This window comes from Canis aureus, chromosome 26 (genome assembly GCF_053574225.1).
Source record: "Canis aureus isolate CA01 chromosome 26, VMU_Caureus_v.1.0, whole genome shotgun sequence".
Lineage (NCBI taxonomy): Eukaryota > Metazoa > Chordata > Mammalia > Carnivora > Canidae > Canis > Canis aureus.
In genome coordinates, this window is record NC_135636.1 from 28753972 (window position 1) to 28761753 (window position 7782).

The following is a 7782-nucleotide window of genomic DNA, read 5'->3' on the forward strand; positions in this document are numbered from 1 at the left end:
GTTGGACCTTGGTGGATTTCATCCTGAGGGCCAGCACCATGTTCCTGTGCCCCCAGAGCCCAGTGCTCTGTGCCCATTGTACTGTAATAACATTTTCAGACTCTACAAGGCCCTACTCAGTAGTGCTTGACTGAGGCACTCACTTTTTGGTGCTTGGGCGATGGGTAGAAAGGAGAGGCTCTGGGCTTCTGTAGTATGCTAGGCAGAAGAGCAGGGAAGACCCCTTCCAGGGCAAGAAGGAGCTGCCCCCCCCCCCCCCCCCCCCCGAGGCCCCTGCTGATCACCCTGGCACCAGGACATATGCTGGACAGATTGAGATCCCCATCCTGGCACCCCAGAAAAGCTCCTAAACTAGCTTGAGAGGGAATTCGTATCCACAGAACTCTGCTTACCCCTGCCCATCCTCCCCATGTCTAGGGCAGGAAAGACCTCTCCCATTCCATTGTGATCAGGTTTTGTGTATTTGTTTAACCTCTGAAAACCAAAAAGACGAAAAAATGTGATATCAGATTTTGCCCAAAGGACTGATAATCCCTAGGTGTTTTAAAGATCTGAAGCCTCATTTGTGATCCTGGCAGCTCCTTGAAGGAATATCACAGCCAGTGGGTTTATTGGATTGTGAAGCAAGGCTTTCTTCCTTGTACTGTTGCCGATAAGGTTTGTGACCCTGGGCAAGTCTTGTTCCTTGCTAGGTCTCTGTTTACTTAATCTGTATGAGGGGTTGGCCTAGGTCAGGGATAGTAAATGGACCTTTTATCAGTCACTAACTTGTATAACAAACCCACTCCAAAATTTAGTACCTTTAATAAACATTTATTAGCTTCTGAAGGGGTGGCTTGGCAATTGGGGCCATGCTCAGCTGGGTAGTTCTACTTCATTTCATCTGGGCTTTGATGTGGCTGAGGTGAGTTGGCAGATTGGCTAGGAGCCCTTGGGATAACCTCACCCACTTGTCAGGTGGTTGGCCAGCCAATGGGGCAGCTGGGCTGCATGTTGCCAGCATCTAGTAGGCAGGACCAGGTAAGCCCCAACATGCAAGTGCTCTTTAAGTTCCTGCTGGTGCCATGTCTGTCAGGTTCTATTGGCAAAAGCAAGTCATGTGGTTAAGTCTAAAGTCCTCTTAACTTGAGGAGCTTCAAAATAGGGCCATAATTTGTTTTTAATCCTTCTCCGGCCTTGTTTCATTTGCTATTCAGAATGGTTAGTAGCATGCTTTTTGAAGATTTGGAACTTTTAGACTATTAGGAAATAGTAACATAATTCGATCATGTGTTTTTATGGATGAGGAGTTGAAATGTGGGTTTATGAGTGGATCTTCCAGAAGGAAAGGATCTCCGGAAGGAAAACAGGAGTTCTGTTGCTGGAAGAAGGGAGGCTTGGGTTGACACAAACAACAGGTCTCCATTGTGTAGTTGTGCCCGTTTTGTATATATTTTTTTTAAATTTTTATTTATTTATGATAGTTCCAGAGAGAGAGGCAGAGACACAGGCAGAGGGAGAAGCAGGCTCCATGCACCGGGAGCCCGATGTGGGATTCGATCCCGGGTCTCCAGGATCGCGCCCTGGGCGAAAGGCAAGCGCCAAACCGCTGCGCCACCCAGGGATCCCTGTATATTTTTTTTAATAGATGTGAAGGTTCTAAAACTTGGCCCCATTGACAGCTGGTATCTATACCTTCTCCCCTTTATCTGGACCCTGGCTGATGAGCAGAATACAGTGATGGTGATGTTGTGCCCGTCTAACAGTTCTGTTCTTAAGAACTAACAGTTTCCATTTCTGTGTCTTGAGACCCAGCCACCATGCTGTGAAGAAGCCCAGACCACATAGAAAGGTCTTGACAACCCCATCTTCCAGCTGACCGCCAGTGTCAATTGTCAGACATGAGTGAGGAAGCCTTTTAGACAACTCCAGCCCAGTCACTGACTGAGAACAAAGTAAGACCCTAGCTCATCCCAGTCAAAGCCCAGCACCATGAGGGGAATAATCCATGATTGTCGTCGTTTTTAAGCTACTAAATTTTGGACTGATTTGTTCTATGTCAGTAGATAAAACCAGAACACAAACTGAGGCTCAAAGAGGTTAAGTAGTTTGCTCTATTTTAGGGGGACTGGGTTAAGAGTATAGACTTTGTGTTGTACTGAGTTCTAATCTGGATTATATGTTGTATGACTTCAGGCAAGTTAGTTAACCTCTCTGAGCCTCATCTTCCTCTTCCTCTGAGAAGCAGAAAAGACCACATTGTTATTATGACAATACTTAATAAAGGAGTTCATTTATTATTACCTAATCCAGATACAGGTGATTTTTCTCTTAAAAAATAAGACTATAATTTTTCCTTTTTTTCCTAACTCCCTTTATATTCACTTGTTCCAAAATATGTTTCAGACAGCTTACAAAGAGAAAGTCAATAGACTATTATAAAAAGGAGGTAAGGAAGACATTGGTAAGCCTTTTTTTCCCTAAGAGTTAATGCCATCAAGAGTAGTGTGCCTGTCTGGTCACTAAACCTGTGGGACTGTGTATATGAATGAGTGGACACCTGGTGCACACATCCCTTTCCTTGCACCCCTGCCTCAGTCTACGTCCTGACGGAGCTCAGATGATCATAGTGTCCTCCTATAAAGTTGAAGCAGCCAAGTCTTGGGCAAGTGCATGGGTTTGGCTTTTCCAGGTGCACAGAACAGAAACAGGGTTACCTGTTCCCATTTTCTGACCTGGACCCCATTTCTTGCCCATCCTCCAGTCCCTTCTAATTATAAGCCCCCTCTTACCTCTAAAACCTACCTGCAGTGTTTCCTCTACCCCCTGCACAGCCCAGTGTCCAGTTCCCTAACCACGGAGGAAGCTAAGGCCAGAGACTGTCTTATTCATTCTTGCCCATAAGGGTTTTAAAAAGGAATGTGTGACTTGGTCAATTAAATAACTCTGGAGGATATGCAAACAATTCACTCCAGCACCTACCTACCTTTGTCAATTTTATTTTTTAGTAATCTCCACACCCAGTGTGGGGCTCAAAGTCCTGACCCCAAGATCAAGAGGCACATGCTTTTCTGACCAAGCCAGTCAGGCACCCCTACCTTTGTGTTTTATTTATTTTTTTTATTTATTCATGAGACACAGGCAGAGGGAGAAGCAGGCTGCCTGTGGGGAGCCCCATGCAGAAATTGAGCCCAGTATCTAGGGATTATGTCCTGAGCAGAAAGCAGATGCTCAACCACTGAACCACCTAGGCAGCCCTATCTTTGTGTTCTTAATTATATGCCCCCTCCCTGCCTGCAGCATTTGACTGTAGAAAGAGGGATATAATACATATAGATGTTAGTATTTCCTGGGTGTTCTGCTGAGTTAACAGGAATTGCATTATCTTATTTGACCCTCACAATAGTCCCCCCAGAGTTAGAGATACTCATCCCATGTTACAGTTTGGGAAATTGAGACCTCTGATTGAACAATTTGCCTAAGATCATGTCCCCTTTGAAAAGGTAGAGGCAGAATGCAAACCTGGGCAGTCCTTTCCCACATGCCTGTCATAAACTGATTTTGAAATTCCTGATTCTTGGGTCAACAGTCTCCCAGCTTTTTCCTCATCTGTACAGTTTCCTTTGCCGATTCTTCCTATTAAGCCAATACCTTTCCACCCTCTCTTTCTGTACAGCTTCCTGGCTAACCTAGTATTTGGCTTCAGACTCTACAGTAATGCCTTCCCATCTCCACCTCTAACTCAGTCCTTCCCTGGAGCACCAGGGGATACATAGTTGCCCATCTGATGGCTGCACTTGGATGTCTACAAGGACCTCCGTCAAGCCCTGCCCTATCAGGCCACCAGTCTTTTTCTTCAGGAGTCCTTACCTTGGGGAAATGGCACCACTGTCCACCTATTGCCCATGTCGACATCTTCTGATCATCAAGTCATATTCATTTTTCCATCCCACTGTCTCTCTTTTACAGTAACCTCCAAACTAGTCTCCCTGATGCTTGCTTCCCACCTGTCTTTACCACCATGTTATTCATTGCCCAGTAGGTAGATTTCCAGGCCCCTTCCTTCCCCTTTACAGCTCAGCATCTCCCATCTTCCAGTCTGACTTCGATTGTCAAGGCACATGAACTAATTGTGGAAAGAATTATCTGGCTTCTATGCCTTTACACCTGCTGCTGTAATTCCTCTACTGGAATGTTCTTTGTCTTCTCCACCTGGCTTATTTGTAGTTCAGACACCTCCCGGACCTGAGTTAGCACTGGCTCTTCCAGTAATACGGATTCTATTACCACCTCTCTTACTAGATTATATTTAGAATTGGTTTGCTCACCTGTCATCTTTGTTAAGCTATAAGCTCCTGGAGGGTAGGGAGCTGTCTTGCTACAGGCATTCAGGTAACGTTACTATTTGAACATACGATACTGTCCCTGAGCAGTGTTTACAGAGGCAGAGCACAGGCTTGGAGCCAAAATGCCTGCTCCTGCAACTATGGCTCCTCACTTATCAGCTCTGCCTTTCTTGGGCAAGTTGCTTATCCTGAGTATTTCCTCATCAGTAAAATGGGGAGAATAGTATAACTTCCTCAAAGAGTTTCTGTGCTAATTGAATGAATGAAAAGAAAAACACTAGAGCAGGGCCTGGCACAAAGTTGGGACTTTGGTAGTACTAGCCACTTACATAAAGGATTATTAGGAAGAGCTCAGGATTATTTAAGGATATAAATTTTAAAAAAGAATAGGGGTGTCTGGCTTGGCTGGCTCAGTTGGTAGATGTGATTCTCAGTCTCAGGGGCTTGAGTTCAAGCTCATGTTGGGCATGGAGCCTACGTTAAAAAAAAATAGAATACCCTAGATTCTGGGCCACAGTAGTCATAGTGTACAGATATATCTGGGACTGAAAAATCATTAATAATTATAAGGCTAAAGCAGAATACTGAAGCTATTGCTCACTATGATAGTAGGTTTGGCCAGCTTCCCATATAAGATTTTGGTTTTGATCTTGTTTCTGGTTCATTTAAAAAGCTTATGAAAATCTGCAGCTGATGAGGATACTTTTTAAAGACGGCTATTGAAATGCTAGTGTTTAATATGAAGAATATCCATTAATATTTATGATTCTAATGTTGTATTAATAAAACAGAACCCAAGCTTAAACCAAGAGGCAGTGATGAGAAGAGTTCAGGAATATTTTATCAGGGAAGGTTTGATAGGACAGGAGCCATGGCAGCCACAGGGGACCCAGCAAGTGTTTGGTCCTTTCTTCTCAGAAGCACCATTAATGTGACCAAAGCTCCAAGAACTATGCTGCACATTGCTGGGAGAGTTTGATGCCCTTATGGCCAAGGGTGGCAGAGATTACAGATCTGAGACAGGATGGTTGTCTAAGAGCAATCAATCTTCAATAGGAAGGCAGTAATAATAAACCCACCACCACAAAAATAAAGGGATACCTACAGTTTTCACGATTTGTACTCTTGGCTACTCTAACGTCCCCATGCCCACGGACCCTGGAAATTCAGTTTAAGGGAAGTATTCAACAAAAGGAAAATAGTTTCAGGTGCCAGGCAGGGTTAAGCACTTTATATATATCACCATCTTTGAGATAGACATTTTCCTGTTTTATAGATGAGAATATAATCATTAGCAGAGGACTGCCAGTCTAACCTGTTGAATCCATACTTCTAGCAGTATTAAGAATTAGCACTCATCCAAGCACTGATTTAATAAACTATGGCATAACATGGATGGACTTCTTTGCAGTTTTAAAAAATTATGAAGACTGTACTAACTTGGAACAATGTTCTTGATACTAAAATGTTGGTAGGATTATGGGAATTAAGTTTTTAATTTATAAGTCTACATGCTACAAACCCCAAATTCTAAAAACACATTGCAAAATCTAAAGTTCTGTTGAAATGTGAAACCTTAAGAATTGCCGGGGCAAAGGATCTGGGTGGGGGAGGTCAGATCGGAACTGGGGCCTTGAATACTGCAGCAGCATTTATATCAAGATGTCCTGCCACACGTTTTTTTTTCTGTAGACTAGAAATCTGCATATTCCGTGCCTCTCCCCCCCCCCCCCTTCTTTAAAGAGCAAGAGAGAACAAGCATGGGGAAGGGAGGAAAAGGAGAGAAACTTACACAGGCTCCATGCCCAGCATGAAACCCAGCATAGGGCTTGATCTCATGACCTGATCATGATCTGAGATCATGATCTGAGTCGAAATCAAAACTTGGGACACTTAACGACTGAGCCATCCAGGTACCCCCATTCTATGCTGCTTTTGAAGAAACTCATTTAGAGGGCAGCTGAGCAGTTCAGCCGGTTAGGTGTCTCATTTCAGCTCAGGTTGTGATCTTGGGGTACCAGGATGGAGCCCTGCATTGAGTTCCACTCAGCAAGGAGTCTGATTGTCCCTCTGCTCACTTGCTCTCTCTCAAAAAATCTTTAAATAATTTAAAGAAACCCATTCAAGTATTAGAATACACAACTTGCTAGGCACTAGTTGCTCTCCGTTCTTAGGGGTGCATAAGTGAATGAAAACTTTTGTTCTCAGTGCCAGTACTATGGTGGGCTGGGAGGGGAAACTTTTACATGTAGTAGGCAGGTGGAAAAGTGGGAGTAAGCCACAATGTGACCAGAAGAGGGTTTTCTGAAGACTAGAGATACAACTGCACATTACAGTGCTCATGAACATGCACATCAACCTACTAAAAGCTTAATATAGGTGGTCGTGGAACCTATTTAGTCTCAAACTTTTTTTTTTTTTAAACCACTAATGGAACCCTTCTTTTTTCCCCTTACATAATTAGGAACACTTCTCAAGACTGTCCTCATACACACTTTGAAAATGGTGTTCTTGTTCCCTTCTCACAACAAAACCTGGCTCTTGATCAAAAACCCTCAGTTGCATTTTGCTTTGTCACCCTCTAGAAGGTTCCCTGCAGCTGAGCTGGTTGGTGTAAGGTAGTAGAGATGGATGAAGCTGATGCTACTGTGTGAATGGGTAACTTAGGGTAGCCCAAAGTTTTGAATTCAATTTTAATCAGTCTTAAAGGGTTTTACTGGTCCAGAGACTTTTTGAGAATGAAATTAAAATTGGGTTGAAACTGCAACTGTGTGCCAACCTGTCACACAGGTGATGGTAAAATCCTGTCTTCCCTAAGGAATCCCACTAAACTAAAAAGAAACGAATGAAACACATACATACACACAAAAGCAATGGAGCACTAATAACACAAGAGGCACTAATCCTTGCTTTATTCACGCAGTAACATTGGACATTGGGAACTGTGTGGGCGTAGATACAAAAGAAGGAAGATGGCAGCATAAACAGTTGAGCTCATCAGGGCAGTGGTGGCAGCTCAGCCAATGTGGTCGCCTTGGGCCCTACTGGGTCAAGGAAATACTCTGCTCCCTCCACCACTTCATGGCCAAGGTGTTTTACACTAGGCCTGTCCTTTAAAAATTAAGGGTCACAGTGATTGAAAACAACATGGTTAAGACATTCAGGGCTGAGTTGACTGCTCCTGGGGCCACAAGACCACGAGGAGAACAGCATTACGCTCTTATCCTCAAGTGTGTACAAGGGAGATCACAGCAGACACATGAAATGATCTTTCTCCCTGTGCTGAGCAGAGAAATAACCTTTCAGCCAAATCCTCAGGAGGCAGAACTGGAGGCACCAAGAGTACCACAGGCACCATCACCTCTTGGTTTCTCATGGTCATGCTGAAAAGCTACTTTTAATGTAGAAAACAGAAACATTTGTAGTGGGTGTTTATCAAATCCAGAACAGAAGTTGG